This window comes from Microtus oregoni, unplaced genomic scaffold (assembly GCF_018167655.1).
Source record: "Microtus oregoni isolate MIOR12 unplaced genomic scaffold, Mior012 000080F_ref0000499, whole genome shotgun sequence".
In the NCBI taxonomy this organism is placed as follows: domain Eukaryota; kingdom Metazoa; phylum Chordata; class Mammalia; order Rodentia; family Cricetidae; genus Microtus; species Microtus oregoni.
Genome location: NW_024544538.1, coordinates 5,278,802 through 5,299,573, shown reverse-complemented (window position 1 = coordinate 5,299,573; position 20,772 = coordinate 5,278,802).

The window sequence follows — 20,772 nt, the reverse complement described above, 5'->3', positions numbered from 1 at the left end:
TGCTCCCACTTCTATGAGGATGCCTGGTTGTCCCAGGTGCCAAAGACTGCACCCTGCTAGACACTAGGGCAGGGTCATGTAGGGAAAGAACGTTGGCCTGGGAGCTTGGAAACCTGGCTTCCAGCCTTAGGTCTCTGAGCGTTGTTTCCTAAGCCCTGATTCCCCAGATTAGTAATGCCTTATTTATTTCTCTGGGAGGGCTTGGTAGTCCAAATAGGGGACTTTAGTGGCACCCTGTTTTGTGCAAGAGGGCAATAATGGTATATTTGAAAGCTGGTAATAACATTGAATGGGATTTGTAAAGTGACAGCCCCCAAACAATGGACAGTGCCACTATCCTATGTACCCGTATTTGTTTAAACACACAATAAACTACTATAGATTCCGCTTTCAAGTTCCGTATTGTAGATAGGTATGATGTTTCACGGTGGCTTAGACTGAACAAGTTATTAACAATTCTAGGACTGAAGTACAAGTGCTGTCACCAATTGCACACCAGGCCTGCCGGCAGTGTAAGACCAAGTCTCGAATGAGGGACACAATTAACATAAAACAACAGGAGAGAGAGGAAGGAGGAGTAAAGGGGGGAGAGAGAGAGAAACTCAGTGAGTAACAGGATGATTGCTCCAAAGCCTGACAACCTGAGTTCAATACCCAAAACTCACATGTAGGAAGAAGAAAAATGACTCCTGCGAGTTGACCTCTGACCTCCATACGGGCACCACGGCATGTCCACACACACACAAATGCATGTGGTGAAAATGTAAATAATGTGCATTGAGAAGATCTCGAGTTGACAAAAGGCTCCACGTGGGAGTCACAATGCTGGGTGCTAATAAGGGTTCCTGTGACTGGGAAAGGAGAGAAAGGAGCTTTGTAAGTTTTGCGGCGCTGCTGTGAATGTCACCATGAATTTGGTGGCTTAAGTTTTGCTTTAGTACATTTCTGGAAATTAGAAGTCGCACTGCGCTGAACCTAAGTGGGAGCAGAGCCACTTTCCTCTTGGAGATTGTAGACACAAACTGTTTCCTTGACCTTTAATGCCGTGAGACATTGCTTGCTTTGTTGCTATAACACGCAAACCTCTGTTTCTGTGGTCAAAATATATCTCTTTCTCTTACTCTGGCCAATCTATCTCCATGTTCTTCTTACGAAGATCCTTGTGATAGAGCAATAGTCCACAATAATAACCCATATTTCAGAGGGCTTGATTTGGGGATTTAGGGGAATGGCTCAGTTGGTAAAGTGCTTGTCACACAAGCGTGAGAACCTGAGTTCAGATCCCCAGAAGGCAAGGACAGAAGAGTGAACCTGTAATCCCAACCCTGGGGAAATAGAGACAGGAATATTCTTTGGAATTTTGGACTTGCTAATCTGTCAGTATAGCTAAATTGGTGAGCTCCAGGTCCAGTGAGATACTCTGTCTCAAAGAATAAGGTGGGGAGCAATTAGGAAAAACAAATGATAATTGATCTCTGACCTACACACACACACACAGACACACACACACACACACACACACACACCAATCTATTGTTTTAATCACTTCTGAAAAGTCAAAATCATTTTTACTGTGTAAGGCAATATACTTATAAGTCTTAATTAAGCATTAGAGCATGGCTGGAAAAAAATCTCTCTTTTCCTGATAAAGATGTCTGAGTGGATGGTGAGACCCATTGAGATGTATTTTCATTAGATTAAGTCAATACCTGAAAGTAGCTATAAACAGTTATTAATAACCTATACCTAGTTATACTATATCTAGTCTCGACCTCACCCAGAGGCCATCAGAATGTTTGATCTAGCTAAACAAAGGCTCCACTCTGGAATGAAAGCTCTTGAGTTCAGTAAATATTTGTGAAGTCCAAGAACTGTGGAAGAAAATCATTGAAGACAGACCTTGGCTGGAAGTGTCTGATTCTGTGGTTAAATTTGTGCTTAGCACGCACAACATTCTTAAGTTCTGTCCTCAGCACCAAGCAATGGCATTTTTTGAAAAAGCAGGAAAGGTAGAACTTGTCAACAAAGCGCTGCAAACAGTTTCTGAGGTCTTCACCAGAAACATGAACATGGAACTATGGGATGATGCAAAGGAACACATGTTATGATAGGGAAGGGGCAAGGAAGGTTTCTAGGAGTGGGGATTGCTTGCAGTGAATCTTGAGACACTGATTCTTACTGTCGAAGGTTCAGTATAAAGCCACACCTATATATGTATTATCAAATAAAATAATGATTCTGAAAACAATACCATCAAAGCCCATGGAACTGGTAGCTGGTTCTGCCCTTTTAAAATCTCTCTGTAAGTAGTTTGGCACTCTCTAGCCCAAGGCTCCCCTTTTCTCATCACCTCAAACATACACACTTGTTGACATGTTCTATAAACATTATACAATAAGTTTATGATAGCATTTCCAAAATGATTATGCCACCTGCCTTTTAAGGAGTCTCCAGTTGGAAAGAGAGTCCCTGGGGACTGGCTGTGTGCCATCGTGGGCACTGCCTAGCCTAGATTGAATGAGTGCTTTAAAACTTGCACAGCAATGGCAAAAAAAAAATGATTCTAAAAAGTTAAAGCAGTCATTTTCATTAACTTCCAGAAACGGCCTTGAGAGTTTGAACATCTCAAGAGAAAAGGCAAAGGGTGGAACAGGCGAGGGGAGGGAACGTTTTCCTCTCACCCAGCTGAGTGAATCTATGAAGCCAGTTCCCTTTCTTTCTGACTCTAAACATCCATCAACATTTTTTTTAATCTGAGGGGTGGAGTAAGAGAAGGTCTAGGGATGTTGCGTCTTCAAAATCCAACTCTTCTTTAGCGATTCTGCGTGCTCTATTTCAAAGGACACATTAGATTCAATGAGGCCACTCCTCTGGTGTGCAAGAAGAATAAGGACAAATGGAAAGCTTTCCAGGAACTGCAGTTAAAAAGAAACTCTCAGTTTGGCTTTGAACGATCCAAGTCATGATGAGGCAACACCGAGTTTCTTTTTGACCCTTCCAGCCCATGTGACTTGGGCCTGAGACTACTATCTACCTCTTTTGCACTTTGACTCCTGGGTGGCTGGAGCTCTGAGCTGATCTATGAACCTCATCCACTCTGGATGGGGAGGAAGTGAGGCCTGTTTTTTTGTTTCTTTCTATTCTTCCTCCTCTCCCTCCTACTTTTGGACATGGTCTTCCCGTGGAACCCAAACTAGCCTCCACAATGCTGCTCTCCCATCTCATCCTCCCGAATACTGGGATTGGCAGTGGGGTCCACCTCCGGTTCAGTTAGTTTATTTTGTCTTATTTTGTAAAGGAGAGAATGTTTTTTCTAGACAGAGTCTTGTACTGTAGCCCAGACTTCCAGACTGGTCTGGAAGTCACCAGCTACTCTGTAGACTGGCCTCAAACCATCAGCCATTCTTCCGCTAAAGCCTCCAGAGTTCTGGAAAGACAGGCACAGCCTTTATGCCTAGCTTCAGTTAACTGTTTTCATTTTCACTTTCTCACGGAGGCACTCCTCCTACAGGAGTGGAAAAGGAGCAGACAAGACACCTCAGGGGAAAGAATGATGTCCCTCTTTTCCCTAAATCAGGTCTCGCTGGAGCCAGCTAGAAAGAACCTCACAAATTCGAAAAGGACATGGACAGTAGAGTATGTTATGGGCTTAGCTAAAAGTGCCCATCTCTTAGGAAAATATTCCACAGCATGTCCTCAACCTTTTATTAGGGAGGATCCAAACAGATACAGCATGAAGTACAAGGGACGAGTGTAAGTCACAAAGAATTTCCCTCTAATGACTCTAAAGTGATGGCTTCTAATCAGGACCATTCGGCCTCCCAGGTGACATTTTTTCAGGACATTTCTGGTTGTTATGGCTGTCAGAGATTGTTGGGAAGAGAACATTCTTGACTTATACTAGATAAGGCCAGGGCTGCTGCTGGCCATCCTTCAATGAACAGGACAGGCCCGCCACTGAGATTTAGCCTGTTCAGAATGACACATTTGCACCAAAATTGATAAATTCTAGACTAAGGGTTCTTTTCCTTCTCTTTTACACTTGGTTTTCATTCACCCGTTTTCCGGTGCTTGCCTGTATCAGATGAATGCTACAATTGCCTGGTCTTGACAGACTCCTTCCCTACGTTACACGCAGCTCCTCCATCATACTGTCTAGCCAGGCAGTCAATTACTACATTAGGATAAGCATTTCTCAGATTCGATCCTGCCTAGACACGCAGAGTCCTGTTTTCTGTCCTTATCAGCTGGCCTTGAAAACCAACACAGAGCATCTCAGTGCTCAAATCTGACTGCTATACTCTTCCACATAACCTTCCTAAGTGACACCCTTTTCAAAGTGTCACATGAGCCTCCAATTTCTTTGCCTGCAGGTTTTCCTCATCGGGGCAGGTTGATTCTCCAGACTTCCATCCAGCTACATCAGCAGCCCAGCCCCTCCCAGGGCACTTAGATCCCTGCCACTGCCAACCAGCTAAAAGGTGGTTAGTTACCTTTAGGCTGGATGTCCCCTGAAGAAAATTGACCATTTTTTTTTCTGTTTAGAGAATGGAACCTATTGTTTCACTCCTGCCACCCAAGTGTTCCCACAGGGGATTGCTCCGTGTCTGGGGATGTTTCTGGCTGTCTTGACTGTCAGGTAGATGGGAAGAAAATACTCCTGGCAAGGAGTAGATATTCACATAATGAGTACCAAGCCAGCCAAGGCTGCTTAACAAAATTGTCTTCTGAAAGGGGGGTGGGGACTTCAGAGGGGATCTCTGGGGTTGGCAGGTCATCCAGGCCAATCAGTGAGTTCCAGGCCAAGTGAAAGATTTTATTTCAACCAATGGAGTGGGTTTTAGAGAGACGGCTCAATCGTCAAGAGCACTGGCTGTTCTTGCAGAGGACCTGGCTTTGGTTCTCAGCACTCACACCATGGCTCAAAATTATCTGTAACTCCAATTCCAAAGGATTCAGTTTCCCTTTGTGATCACTAGGGGCACCAGACATGTATGTGACACACATATATACATGTAGACAGAACATTCATATACATAAAATTAAACAAAATAATCTAAAGGAGGAAAAACAAACAAAAATCAGATCAGGGCAGGGAAGGGGGTGAACAGAACTCATTCATGGCACAATCCCGAAAGTTGACCACTGGCCTCCACATGCGCACACATGTCCCTCCAGATCGACAGTCCCCTACTCCCTCCCTTTAAAAAAGTAAACTGGTTCATGCATTCCAGATTGTCTTCCAAATGGCTGTGTAAGCAAGACCCGTATCTTGAAAAACCAAAAACAACACAAAACAAACAAAAATCCCAAGCCAATAAAGGGCTACGGAGACAAGAATGACCTTGAACTCCCAATCCTCCTGCTGCCGCTTCCCAAGTGCTGGGATTACGGGTCATCATATGCCATTTATTCTGAGTGGGGAATCTTCTGCCTTCTTCGTCTCACTGCGCAGCCCTGCCTGTCCTGGAACTCACTCTGTAAACCAGGCTTTCCTTGAACTACCAAAGGTCTGCCTGCCTCTACTTCCCGAGTGCTGGGATAGAGTCTAGGAGCCACCATGCTTAGTGAGCCCAGGGTTTCTTTCATTAAGTTAGGCAAGCACTCTGCTGACTGAATTGTAGCTCCCCATCCTACAGCTTCTTTAAAGAAACCAAAAATACTGTTGTTTTATTAGACCTACAGCCAATTGTAGCAAGACTCAGGCCACCAAGCAGCCTTTGTGTCCTTGTGTCGCTCCGTTGCTCCCTGGCCAGGCCAGCTCCTGCCACTGCCTGGCTCCTGTTTGTTGTCTCCACACAAATGGTTTCCCTTTGCTTTTCTCCTTTTGCCAGATGTCACATTTGTTGGTAACTACTTCGCTCCCCCAAAGCAAAATACTTTCCTGCCCCTCATAGCATTCAGTAAGTTCTGCAGTCATAGTTATAGAGGGGTATGGAGGGGAAGGATTATTTCTGCCGTGAGATTCAAGTCCATCCATGTGGCTCTAGAGAAGCTAGGAGAAGGCTGACTGAGAAGAGACAGTCATCAGGGGAGCTTGTCCTTAAGCCATACCAAGAGAGCAAGCAGCCTGTTCTTGCTTAGATTCTGGGTTTCTCGGAGGTGGCTTCCAGAAGACATCCCCTGGCACCACAGAAAATACACAGATGACTGTAATACGGTTAGCAGCACATGCAGTGCCCTCATTGCTCATGTTTAATTGGATCGAAAGGCCTTGCTCCTTAGCAAGTGTTTTTCTGTTACAGGTTTGGCGAATGAGGCGTGACAGAACCCTTTCGGGGAAACCTAAGGCATAGGAGGCATGTCCCAGCAGGTGCTGCTGGGTCCATGTTCTGAAACCTAGAGACTCCTAAGCCTCCAAATTAAGGTCAGGCTTTAATTTATGAATAAATCACTCATTTTTAGGTGCTGTAAAAGGATACTAACCAACAAATGAAAGGCAACATGCTCCTAGCCTAAGCTTTGGAAGGTTACACGAAACAAAGATAAAATATTATTAAAAACAATTAATAATAATAATAAACAATAATAAGCGAACGACAAAAGTCTTTGTCCCTGGGTCAAGTTCAGAAAAAGTTGGGGCAGACAAATGTAGTCAGGTTTGCTTTTGAAGAGCTCATGAATTAGACAGGAGTTTTATAGGTCTCAAACCTGGGACAAATGGCTGAGGTGAGATTAATATAGCAAAGCAGACACTGGTTGCCAGGTTCTCTCAGCATCCCTCAGTCTCTACTTGTCACAGGGCCCTCCTGGATGGCATACCCCCTGCCTTACCCTAAACTCTCCAACCAAGTTATTGGGCAGTGCATTCCTTTTCCTAGCTCTTCTGGTCCGTATATAACTCAGCCATTTTGGCCCTGCCGATCTCTTGACCCAGGCCTCCCCTCTTGGTAAGTAGTTCCTCTCCCCTCTCTCCTCACATGACCCGCTCAGTCTAGTCACGTCCACTCTGGACTCTCCCAGATGTCTGCCTCTGGCTATGTTCTCCCTTTCATCTCAATGAACCTTCTCCTCCACCATACCTCGGAGCAGTCCTGTTCTTCCTGTTGTTTTTTTTTCTTTTTTGGTTTTTCTAGACATGGTTTCTTCCATGTAGCCCTAGCTATCCCACTGTTCTGGAACTCACTCTGTAGACCAGGCTGGGCTCAAATTCACAGAGATCTCCCTGCCTTTGCCCTCGAGTGCTGGAATTAAAGGCATGCACCACTGCCCAAATCTTTCCTTTTCTAATTCTTTTTTTTTTTCATTCAGAGCTGAACTAAACCTTCAAGAATGGAGGAGAGATGGGGGGCAGGAAGGAGAGGAAAGGAGGAGCTCAGCTTTGGTGGCTGCATCTGATAAGCAAGCTTTCCAAACAAAGCCGTGATGTAATAAAGGGTTGTTTAAGATGAGTTACTAAGATCTAGAGGTCTGAAAGTCTGAAAGTCTGGGGGTAATTCAGGGCTTGGCCAGCAGGCACTAATATCAAAGTGAACACCGTGATTTCCAGGAAAGCAAGCAGTGCTATTTTATATAAGAGTATGCCCCTGGGCCAGGAATCCCTCACCCCACAAGAAAACAGAACATTCCCGGCTCTCTGGCCTCCATTTCTCAGGCTGTGAACACTGCTTCCCTATAGCCGGCCCTATTCTGTTTTCCAACCCTCAGTGGCCAAAAGAGGAAGGACCTCAGAGTGTTAGCATATAAAGAACTTCCTTTGGCTTCTGGTAGCAGCATCTCCGCCAGGACCCCCAGTAGCCTGCTCAGTGTCCCCTCTCCACTATAAATCAAAATCCTCTCCAGGCCCCACCCCCTTCCCTGCCCAATCTTTCTATTTTACTTTATTATTTTTTAAAAACCATATTTTCTCATTTTACATTCTAAATCCATTTCCCACTCCCTCTCCCTCCTGCTCCCCCACCTTCTTGCCCCCCCCCATCCACTCCTCAGAGAGGGTAAGGCTTTCGATGGGAATCAGCAAAGTCTAACACATTGCTTTGAGACAGGACCAAGGCCATCCCCCCTATATCTAGGCTGAGCAAGATATCCTTCCAGAGAGAATGGGTTCCAAAAAGTCAGAACAAGCAGTAGGGATAAATCTTAGTCTCACTACCAGTGGCCCCACAGTCTGCCCCAAGAATCTTCACCAACGCCACATCAGACAGAGGACTTATCTCCAAAATATGTAAAGAACTCAAGAAATTAGACGTCAAACTATCAAATAATCTAATTAAAAATGGGGTACAGATCTAAACGGGGAATTCTCAACAAAAGAATTTCAAATAGTTGAAAGACACTTAAGAAAATGTTCAACATCCTTAGCCATCAGGGAAATGCAAATCAAAAGGAGTCTGAGATATCATCTTCCACCAGTCAGAATGACTAAGATCAAAAACACCAATGATAGCGTATGCTGGAGAGGATGCGGAGTAAAGAGACCACTTCTGCATTGCTGGTGAGAATGCAAACCTGTACAACCAATCAGTGTGATGGTTTCTCAGAAAACCGGGCATCAACCTACCTCAAGGCTGGCCCAATCTCACTACTGTCATATAAAGCTTTTTTTTTCTTTTATTAGTGAAACCTTTTTATTTAGAGCCTGGGGTTAGCCTTGAACTTCAGGCAATCGTTCTTCCTCAGCTTTCCAAGCGGTGGGAAGTGCCAGTCCTGAACTACCATCCCTGGTTCAAGAGCAGCTCTTAACAGCCAGGTCAGTGCAGTGGTGTATCCTCGTTGATCTCTAGCATTACCTTAGTATTCCAGTCTCAGGGTCCTGGGTTGAAATATTCAAATATATCATTTGCACATTTGAGTCCAACCCCTGCACCTTGAAAGCTGTCCATTGTTTGCTTTGAAAGGCAAGGACAATAATATTTCCATTTAACCAAATCAAAGTCTAGTTTCAGACCTCAGTCCACAAAGGTTCTCTGAGTAGGAGGCTCTTAGTATACCAGTAACTCTTCCCCAAAAGACAGGGCTCTGACTTGTATATCACCTTAACTGTATCCCCATGGGCCACTTTGCGTATCTACCTTTTGGATAGGTCCCTATGCAAACATGGAGTTGAGGCTTCACTTTTCACTTGAAAACAACAGGCTTGGAGACACACACACACACACACACACACACACACACACAGAGAGAGAGAGAGAGAGAGAGAACCCCTCCCAGTGCAGCTGCTGCCTTACTCCCTCTTGCCCACACCCCTTCAACGCATTGCCTCTTGGGATCCTAGGTAATAGAATGAAAAGACTTCCTCAAAGGCACCGTGGCACAGTGCTGTGGCTGCACCTGCTTAGCTAAAAGAACTTCCAGTTCTCGCTCAGAAGCAAGGTTCAGTTATTCCACTTCTTTGCATCTGCAGCATCCATGATGGTGCCAGTCCTTGTGAATTTCATGATTTCTGCTTCATGGCACAATATGTAATTTATTACCATAAATGGCCCATGAGTGTTTGACGAAAGTATCTACTCTCCACTCCTTGAGCCCAGTATTCTGGATGCATCCATTAAATCAAGTTCCTGGATTGTGCAGACCAAAACAATAGTGTATTTGCTGATTCTTTTTGTTTCTGTTTTCTTTTCTTTTTTCTTTTTCCTCTCTCTCTCTCTCTCTCTCTCTCTCTCTCTCTCTCTCTCTCTCTCTCTCTCTCTCTCTCTCTCTCTTCCTTTCTGGTTTTCTGAGACAGAGACTCTCTATATAGCCCTAGCTCTCCTGAAACTCATGACGTGTAGACCAATCTGGCTTCGAACTTGCAGTGTCCCACCTGCCTCTGTTTTTGTTTCCTTACGACAGAGTCTTCATGTGTGTAGCCCAAGGTCACCTCAATTATATCATGTATCCCAGACTGGTCTTCAACTCAAAGTCCCCCTGCCTTGGCATCCACTGAGGGCTAAGATTATAGATTTCTGCCACCACATCTGGTTACTTGTGACATTTATTTATTTATTTATTTTGTCTGCCAGACTTACTAACTATGAGGAGGCAAGTATTAAAATACCCTGCTGTGATAGTATAGTTATTTTTTTCTTTTAAATGTGTACTTTGATGTTATTTCATCAGATACATACAAATCTTTAGAATTGTTATTCTTTTTAGTGAACCAAACTTTCATCATTTAGTTAAGTATTCTTTTTTTTGCCTTAAAGTCGTTTCTGACTAATCTGAATAGACCTTTATAAGCTTTCTTTAGGCTAGCATGTGCCAGGGATATTTCTTTTCAGTACTGTCACAATATAGGTTTGCTTTAAGAAACAGCATGAAGTGCAAAGTTTCTTTCTGTTTCCAGTAGGAAACCCTTGCCATTTAACTATAGAGTTTAGTTTGTTTACAATTAGCCTAACATTTTTATTTCAGTCATCTGATTTTATGCTTTTTTTCATCCTTTCCTCTCTTGACTTCTTTTAAATGTGAGGGATTTTGTTAATTTTTACAAGATTTCATTGCTTTAATACCTTCCAAAAGGTTTATTGTATTAAATAAAATTTGGAAGAAAATAAAATCTCAAATAAATGTTTACCCAGTACCTAGTGTATCAAGGATACTAAAATGGGAACTATTATTAGAATTTTGAGCACTCTTTCATATTTTGCTTTATAGTTCCCTCATTGCTTATGGTTCCCCATCTGGTGTTCTCCTTTCTGCTGGCATTGTCTTATGTGTTCTCCATCCTTTTTCTTTCATTTCTCCTTTGCTGCCACTCAGTTTCCTGTTTCTTCTTACCCTTCTATCCCCAGACCAGCTTATGTGTTCAGGCTGTTGTGATGAAGCCCTCTGGGAAAAAGGTCCCTGCGGTCCTGCACAGGAATGGGCAAGCCCTAGTCCCAGTGGTTTTCTGACCACAGGTTGGCAGAGATTGGCCAGCACACACTCAATTGTGGAGGACGCTCTCAGTTGGCCATGATAAAGCTGGCTTAGTAGGGATCTTCAGTCTCTGTGAAGAACTAGAAAGGCAGTAGGGCTTCCTCCACAGGGATGCAGTTCAATTCCCTAGTGTGTTCCCTACTTAATGGAGGACAGCTCCATCCTTACTCTCCACTCCTAAGGAGTCCTGTTGCAGGAGAGTGGGTGTCACCCCACTGCTCGGACCTGGGCCTGGAAAGAGGAACCATTTGGGCTCAAACACATTGCGGTCAGAGGAAAATTTCATCATCACTATTATAACAATGCTACAACTAAACTTAGCAAGCTGCATAAATATGAATGTGTGTGTATGTGCGTGCACGCACGTGTGTGTGAATTCATGTCAATTAGAGGAAACAAAGTGTTTTCTTTGCTAAAAAGCAAAAAGTTTCCAAGGTGGGAAAGGGTCTCGTCTCATTTGACATTGTTTGTTTTGAGATTCCTTACAAGAGTTGCTTCAAGTCTTGACTTTTTCTATGTCCCGTGTAGCATGACATTCTTCTAAGACTTACCATGCTACTGTAGGAACACTGGCGCTCTGGTGGAGTTTTGGGTGCTTTTCTGGTCTCTGGTGGTTTCCACAACCAGACTGAAATAAATAGAGGCGCCGAACTTCCAGATTTCTAGTGGGTCTTACTCAGATTGGACAACTTAACCTTCTGCTGGTAATTATTTCATTCTTCGGGATAAGATTAAATAGATGCTGTTGTTATTTTTGAAGCTTTCTGGATTACAATGTACAATGTCACCTTACAGTGTAGAAAAATGATTGTCAGAACAGTGAACAACACAATGCCTCTCTAGGTTTAGAAGTCCTAGAAACCAAACTGAATCTAAACTCTCCTAGCTGTTTTCATCCTACTGCCTACAAATTTATGGAAATTTCGGGAATGATCCATAGAAAAGATACAAGCATAGAACATGAAATGATACACGAATCCCAGAAGTGGTATAGAAAGAAATAAATCTGGGAAGGTGACAGAGTCTGGGGAAAATACATGGAGGAAAGGGAGAGAGAATGAGAGCGAATATGAAAGGGGGAGATGAGACAAGAGAGTGGGTCTTTTGGTCTCACTAGCTTGAGAACTATTTGATTTGAAGTGACTCAGAGTTTTACCTCTTCTAGTGTGCTCTACTAGTCATTCTTAGGTGTTCTGATCCCAGGGTCAGAATGCCTAAAAAAGTTGAGGGTTGGGGAGATGGTTCAGTGGGTAAGAGCACTTGCTGTGTATGTGTAAGGACCTGAGGTTGAATCCCTAGCACCAACACAAAAAACTGGCCAAGTCTGCTTGTGTCTGTAACTCCAGTGTTGGCAAGTGAAAACTGGCAGATGAGAGAAGCTCACTGGCTGGCCAGCCTAGCTTCTGGTTCAGTGGGGGACCCTGTCTCAAGGAAATAGGGAGACAAGTGATAGAGGAAGGCACTGAATGTCCTTCTTTGGACTCTGCATGTGCAATGCAGGGGTGTGAACCCACAAACTCACATGCATGCAATATGATGCAACACACATACTCACAAACATGCCCATGTGCACACACGTACACTTACGACCATGCACATGCACACACACATACATGCACACTCATGACTATGACCATGTGTGCACACATGCACACTCACGACCATGCACATGCGCACACACATACATGCACACTCATGACTATGACCATGTGTGCACACATGAACACTCACGACCGTGCACATGTGCACACACACATGTACACTCACGACCATGCACATGTGTACACACATGTACACTCACGACCGTGCACGTGTGTACACACATGTACACTCACGACCGTGCATATGTGCACACACACATGTACACTCACGACCGTGCACATGTGTACACACATGTACACTCACGACCGTGCACGTGTGTACACACATGTACATTCACGACCGTGCATATGTGCACACACATACATACATACTCATGACTATGCCCATGTGCACAGAAACATACACACACACTCATGACCATGTGCGCACGCACACTCATGACCATGCATATGTGCACACACACATGCATGCACACTCAATGATGAGCAGCTAAATACTGCCTTCTTTTCTTCCTTCTCATAGGACTTTGTCCTCTGGTCACTCCTTAACAACTCGCCAGGGAGTAGACTTCTGGTTAACCTAACCTGTGACAAGTGTTTGGCAGTGTCTGCCATAGTAATGTTTAAAGTTTGGAAGCAATTAGTTTCTTCAGCCACAGGTGCACTTGACTTTAAACAAGCTAACTTTAGAAACTTGTAGATACTTGGGGGTATCTGTTTCATAAACAGAGTCTTTCATTCTTGTAAGGCATTTATTGATTATTTAAAATAAGAAAAAGCAGACAAACTGGGCAGGGGTGGTCCACGCTATTAATCCCAGCCCTTGGGAGGCAGAGGCAGGTGGATCTGTCTGAGTTCAAGGCCACCTTGGTCTACAAAAGGAGTTCCAGACAGCCAGAGTTGTCAAAAAAAACAAAAAAAAACAAACAAAAAAACCAAAAAAAACCCAAAAAGCAAGCAAACTATAAGGAATAAATCTTAAGACAGTGAAAATAAAGACTATAATAAGATACTACTTAATTTTTAGCCTGGACTGCATGAGACTCTGTCTCAACAACAACAAAGCAGAAATAATAAGTGTTAACTGGACTTGATAGTATATACATGTAATTCAACGACCTAGAAGGCAGAACCAAGATGATCTCAGCAAGTTAAAGGCCAGCTGTTTATACAAAGCAATTTCTAGGACATTGAGGGCTACATAGTAAGACCTTGCCCAAAAGGTCTCCTGCAAATTACTCCTTCCCTTAAAAAAACACAAGTGTTTGCAAAGACAAGGATGTATGTGATCCTATGATTCTCTACTGACAGGGATGTAAATGGTATAAATGTTACGGAAAACAGTGTGGAGATTACTCTAAATAATGGGCACAGTGCTACGTACACCTGTTTCACATGAGTAAAGTATTGAGCTCAATCCCTGGGACTGGAAATAAACTAGATGTGTTACTGTTTTGCTGTCCAACAAGTGTACTCCCAGGTATAAACCCCAAAGAATTAAAAGCAGGCAATCAGAAATGTATTTGAACCAATGTTCTCAGCAGCACTGTTCACAATAGTGCAATTGTAGGAACAACCCAAATGTTCAGTAGTGGATGAATGGACGAAAAAACCATGGCTTGAAATTAAACAATGCTCACCATTGTTTATGTGTTGCTTTCATTGGTTAATCAATAAAGAATCTGATTGGCCTGATAGGGCAGAACTTAAGTAGGCGGAGAAGACAGAACTGAATTTTAGGAAATAGAAAGCAGAATCAGAGAGAGAACCGCCATGGAGCTGCCAGAATCAGACATGCTAAATCTTTCCGGGTAAGCCATGACCTCGTGGTGAACACAGATTGATAGAAATGGGTTAAATTAAGATGTGAGAGTTAGCCAATAGGAGGCTAGAGCTAATAGACAATCAGTGTTTTAATTAATACAGTTTCTGTGTGATTATTTTGTGTGTAAGTTAGCTGAGCGGCCAAAACAAAGGGACCCCCCACGCACCATACAACAGTAGAACTCAATAAAATTAAAAAATAAAAATCAATAAAATTTAAAGAAAAGTAAAAACCCATGGCCTATACAAATAGTGGAACAGCATCCTGACCCATACTATAACGTGGAGGGATAATGAAGTCATTGTGATACATAGTAGGACATTTGCTCAATACAATAAAAAGTGTTAAACTGGTCAATTTTGTCTTATTTGGTTTTATTACAATAAAATACAGGAGTTGGAGATGTAGCTCAGTTGATAGAAAGAGCTCAGGCTATGCCTTGCCTAGCATGTACAAGGCCCTAGGTTGATTCCTTCAGCACTGCATAAACTGGGCGTGGTACACTCTAATCCCAGCACTTGGGAAGTGGAGACAGGAGGAGCATAGGTTCAGCACGGTACTCAACTGTATATAGTTGGAGGCCAGCCTGGGCTACATGAGACCCTGTCTCAAGGAAAAAGTACAACAAAATGTATTTAGGGACTGGAGTGATAGTCCTGTCAGTAAAATGCTTGAGTTATATCTCTAATTCATGAAAAAAATTCTGGACTTAGTAGCACACGTTTATAATCCTGGTACTATGGAGGAGGCAGAGACAGGGAAATCTGTGGTTTTGAGGCTAGCCTAGTCTACATAGAGACTTCCAGGCCAGCCAGGGATATCTAGTGAGACTCTGTCTCAAAGAGGCAAAAACCTTAAAAAAATAAGAAAATGTGATAAATTCGTTAGAATTAATTTTAAGAATGTTTTCTGTATATGGGTGTTTGCCTACATATATGTCTGAGTACCACTTGTTTGTCTGATGCTCATGCAAGGAAGAAGAGTGCTTCCCATTCCCTGACAGTAGAGTTTTACATGGTTGCTGTGTGGGTGCTGGGAACTGAACCCAGGCTCTCTGGAACTACAGCCAGTGCTTTTAACTGCCGAGCCATATCTACAGCCCAATATGTCTGAATTCTTGTGATATATCAGTAAATCAGTTGCATTAAAATATTAATGATGAGCCTGGTGGTGGTGGCACACACCTTTAATCCCAATACCTGGAAGTCAGAGGCAGACAGATCTCTGTGAATTCAAGGTGTGATAATGCACACCTTTAATCCCAGCACTCAGGAGGCAGAGGCAGGTGTGATGGAGGAGGGTCATCTGTCTATCTGTTACTTTCATTGGTTAATAAATGGCCTTGGCCCTTTGATAGGACAGAACATAAGGTAGGTGGAGTAAACAGAACAGGATGCTTTGTAGAAGGAAGTGAGGTCAGACGCAATGGAGCCAGCTGCCAGGTCAGACATGATGAATCTTTCCTGGTAAGCCACCACCTCGTGGTGCTACACAGAATATTAGAAATGGGTTAATCACGATGTGAGAATTAGCCAATAAGAGGCTAAAACTAATGGGCCAGGCAGTGTTTAAATAAATACAATTTGTGTGTTGTTATTTTGGGTGTAAAGCTAGCCATGCAGGAGCTGGGATGAAAAGCAGGCCTGCCTGCAGCTCCTCACTACACAGGTGGATCTCTATGAGTTCGAGGGCAGCCTGGTCTACAAGAGCTAGTTCCAGGATAGACTCCAAAGCTGCAGAGAAACCCTGACTTGAAAAATGAGGAAAAGAAAGAAAGAAAGAAAGAAAGAGAAAGAGAAAAAAAGAAATGTTAATGATGACTTTGGTTGTAACTTACAAGTTGAACACTTACTTATCCAACATGCCCAAACTCTCAGGTTTCATCCCCCAGTACCATAAAAAAAGGGTTAAATAATCATTTGTTTTTATTGTCCTACCACGAAAACATCATGTTAAGTAAAAGAAGCTATTCGAAAAAGGCTGCATACTATATTATTCCATTACAGAGCTATTTAGAAAAGCTAATAAACAGGCAATAATTTAATAGTGACTTAAAGATAAGTGAGGATGGTGGGAAGTGACTACCTGTGAGCACAAGAGAATGTTGAAAGCCCTTGAATTTCCTGTAGCCATATTTCATAGGGCTGGTTCTGAAGCTAGAACCCAGTGCATCAGGCATGCTATGCAAATGCTCTACCACTAAGCTCTATCTCTAGCTCTGAACTCACTATGAATGAGTAAATCATACTAAAATAAATCTGCTATCACTGGCATGATGGCACAGTGCCTATAATGCCAGAACTCAGGAGATGTAGGCAGGCAGGGCAGGAGTTCAAAGCCAGTCTCTGCTACATAGTTAACTTGAAAGCAGTCTGGGCTACATGAAATCCAGCTTCAACCTTTATCCCTATCCTACCGACCAAGGGTGCTAATGATGAAAAGATTAATGGAAATGAAAACCATAGACAAGACTCCCTTGAGGACCGTCTTTCCTGTGGTTTCAGAAAGTAACCTTTTCAAGCCTCAGTGTGGGGGATTACCAGTCCTGAAAAGCTATGGGCAGACAGCTCTACTAAAGTTATATTAATGGCATACTAAAAATAGTGTCTATCAGCTTTTGGCTATTTACTCATGCAAACAATCCTACTTATTGCACAGCAGCAACTCAAAGTACCATTGCTGTAAAATTACTAATACTGAAATAAGATTTCACCATAGTTAGATCAAGGGCTCTGTAGCCAGAATGTCTGGTGAGAATCCTTACTCCAACACTTGCTGTTAGTTTGGCTGCATTCAAGTTCCTTGAATTCTCCGTGTTTCTGCTTCCTCTTTCAGAAAATGGGGATGGTAGCCCAGCAGGGGCACACATGCCTTTAATCACCAGTACCTGGGGGCAGAGACAGGCAGATCTCTGAGTTCAAGGCCAGTCTGGTCTACAGAGTGAATTCCAGGACAGCCAGGGCAACACAGAGAAACCTTGTCTCAAAAACCAAACAAACAATTTAAGAAGACGAAGAGGTGGTGGTGGTGGAGGAGGATGAGGAGGAGGAAGAGAAAGAAGAAGAAAGAAGAAGAGGAGGAGGAGAAGGAGGAGGAGGAGAAGGAGAAGAAGAGGAGGAGGAGGAGAAGGAGAAGAAGAGGAGGAGGAGGAGAAGGAGAAGAAGAGGAGGAGGAGGAGAAGAAGAGGAGGAGGAGGAGGAAGAGGAAGAAGAAGAAGAAGAAGAAGAAGAAGAAGAAGAAGAAGAAGAAGAAGAAGAAGAAGAAGAAGAAGAAGAAGAAGAAGAAGAAGAAGAAGAAGAAGAAGAAGAAGAAGAAGAAGAAAATGGGGAAGGTTATGGTGAGTATGGCCCTTACTTCAGATGTTATTGGATCAAATTGTTCAAACATAGGAAGTTTTCAGAACAGGACCTGGCACCTAGCAAACAACCAATAAAAGTATTGGCTACTGTTCTTTGCAGAAAATGGTGGGCAATCTCTTTGTCAAATATTGATTTCCAGTTCGTTGTAAAACCTTAAACATACATTTTAATGGTAACAGCACGAGTCTTTTGACTATAGTAGCTATGTTAGGGTGTCATTCAGGAGCTTCTCAGTATTATTGCTTCATGGAATATTTTTTTTATTTCGAGACAGCATGGAATATTTTTTAAGCCTTTGATTATAACATTTTTCAGATTGGCATGGCGGTGCTCCCTTTTAATCACAGCACTTGGGAGGTAGAGACAGGAGGATCTCTGATTGTGAGTCCAGCCTGGTTTACATAGTTACAGGACAGCCAAGACTACATAGAGAAACCCTGTGTCAAAAAATGGAAAAGAAAAATATGTACATTTTCTTTGCTTTTCTCCTCCTCCTCTGCCTTCTTCTCCCTTCCTCCTCCTCTTCTTTATTTTTTGAGACAGGGTCTTATATAGCCCAGGTTGACATCATACTCACTATCTAGCTGAATATGATCTTAAACTTCTCATCCTGCCTCTACCTCCAAAATGCTAGGGCTACTGGGATGCATATGCCAGGCTAAATGGGATTTTCTTTTAAAAAATTAATTGTACAAAATAAAGGGCTTATTATTCCACTTCTCTATATATACATATATACATGCATACACATAAAATACATACATACACATTTCACATATAAAGAAAGGGAGCAGGGACATTTTTCTCAGTGGGTAGAGGGGCTTGCTACCAAACTTGGTGATCTTAGTTTGGTCCTTAGGATTCACATGTTGGAAGGAAAAAAAAATGACTCCTACAAGTTGTCCTGTGACCTCCATATGTACACACTCCTGAGTGCATGCACACACATAAGCACACACATTAGCATACACACACAACACACCAAATAATTAATAGAATGTATGTTTTTTTTAATGCAGGCCATTCTATAGTATTCTTGGTTTCAAACTCATAGCGCCTCTCTCCATATGTGTATTGTATTGGTTAGTATTAGATTCATCCAAGAGCAACAATGTTCCAAAATAATAGTGGCATCAACAGGAAGAAAACCCATCTTTCCATAACCAGACTATACCAGCCTGGGGCTGATATAAAGTGTTTGAACTTCCAGTGATCTCTGACACCTATGCTTCTTCCATTTCATTAGTCCATTGCTCGTAGCTTCTATTTGTCAGATAACCTCATGATCTAAGACAGCTGCTGTAGCTCTAGGTTTTATCTTCAAGGTCCAGCTATCTGGTCTCCAACTCATGGTAATGCTCATGCTTTGAACTCCTGAGTATCGAGACTGCAAGAATAAGCCACCATGTCTGCCTGGAAGCTGGCTCTTAAGGAAGAACCCAAGTGGCTTTCACGTGGCATTTGCTTTTATAGCCCTTTGGTTAGAAATTAGTCATGCTAGTTGTTACTCTGAGTGATCTTGTGTCCAGTCAACAATGAGGTAATCCACTACTTTGGCAGACAGGAATAGCCATTGAAAGATAACCAAGTTTTGCATTGAATTTGAATCTCCCACCACTGAAGCACAAGCCACTTACTTAGTACTCCAAGGTTTGAAAAGTTTCCTCTTTATTTCTGACCTTAATTCCTGTAGTCTCACCTGTGCCTTTTATGCATCTATTTATTTTGCAAGTATTTATTGAGCATCTACTATGTGCTAGAAATTTCTTTAGGAGAAGATCCAGCAGCTAACAAGAAAAATGTCTTGCCCTCATATTTTATATTTATTTCAGGGAGACAGATCAGACACCAAAAAATCCAATGCTATGGAAAAAAAATGAAGTGGATTAAATAGATGAGTAGTCTTTGTCAAAATGCTATATGAGCTGGCTGGGTGGGTCCATTATTATAATCCTAGCATGCAGGAGGTGGAGGCAGGCGGATAAGGAGTTCAAGACTAACCTCCTCAGCTATCTAACAAGTTTGAAAACAACCTGGGTTACATGAGATCCTCTCTCAAAACTAAATTTAAAAAATTCAATCCACTGGGCGATAGTGGTACAAGCCTTATTCCCAGCATTTGGGAGGCAGATGGATCTCTGTGAGTTTGAATCCAGCCTGGTCTACAGAGGGAGTTCCAGGACAGCCAGGGCTACACAAGAAAATCCTGTCTTGAAATACCAAAAAAAAGGACTAGAAAAGAGATGGTGTAGTGGATCACAACTGCATGACACTAGAGTACCAGGGGCTCCATACCTTCTTTGGTTTCCCTGGGCATTCAGGCAAAACACTCATACACCTAAAATCAAGTAAGGTAAAAAATACAGTTGACAGCTCCCAGGAACAATATCTGCGGCTTACATGTGGCCTCCACATGCGTGTACAAACACACTCTCACATATGAATAAATTATACACGTATACACGCGTATATACACATGTTCAAAGGTTTAAAATAAAATAAACAGATTATTTAACTGCCGAGTTGACTCAGGGTGGTAAAGGGTGGATGTTTAAGGCCATTGTGGTTTGACAGGCATGAGATGAGAGCTGTTTCAGCTAGGATGGTAGCATGAAAATGGGCAGGTTAGGCATGGAAAATTTAAAGGTGGAGACCAAAATGTTTACTAAAGGATCAGAAGGTTCGAAACGGAGGGGGAGGTCACACACGAGACATCTACATTTCTGGTCTACGGACCTGGTTGAGTGTTGGTGCCACTTCTCCTGGGAACTCTTGGCAAACAATCTGCCTGGGAAACAAAAACTGAAGTTTGAGCTGGGCTTGGCTGCGCTGGACTTGGCTGCACAGCCCTGTAATCCTAGCTTCTTGGAAGGCTACATCCTAGCTAGAGGAGGATCAAAATTTGCAGGCTACAATGGGCTAGAGAGTGACTTTAAGGCCACCGTGGGAAACTTAGTAAAGCCTTGTCTCAATAATAAAACACAAGAAGGAAGAGGAAGAAGAAGGCGGCTCAGAGGCTGTCTGCTTCCTGACAACGGGTACAAAGTTGTCACGGAACTCCTTTGGAATTTCCTCAGCACCTTCACACTGGGAAGCAATGTAAACTCTTCCTTCTTCTGATTGCTTTTGGGAAATGTTGTGTCAT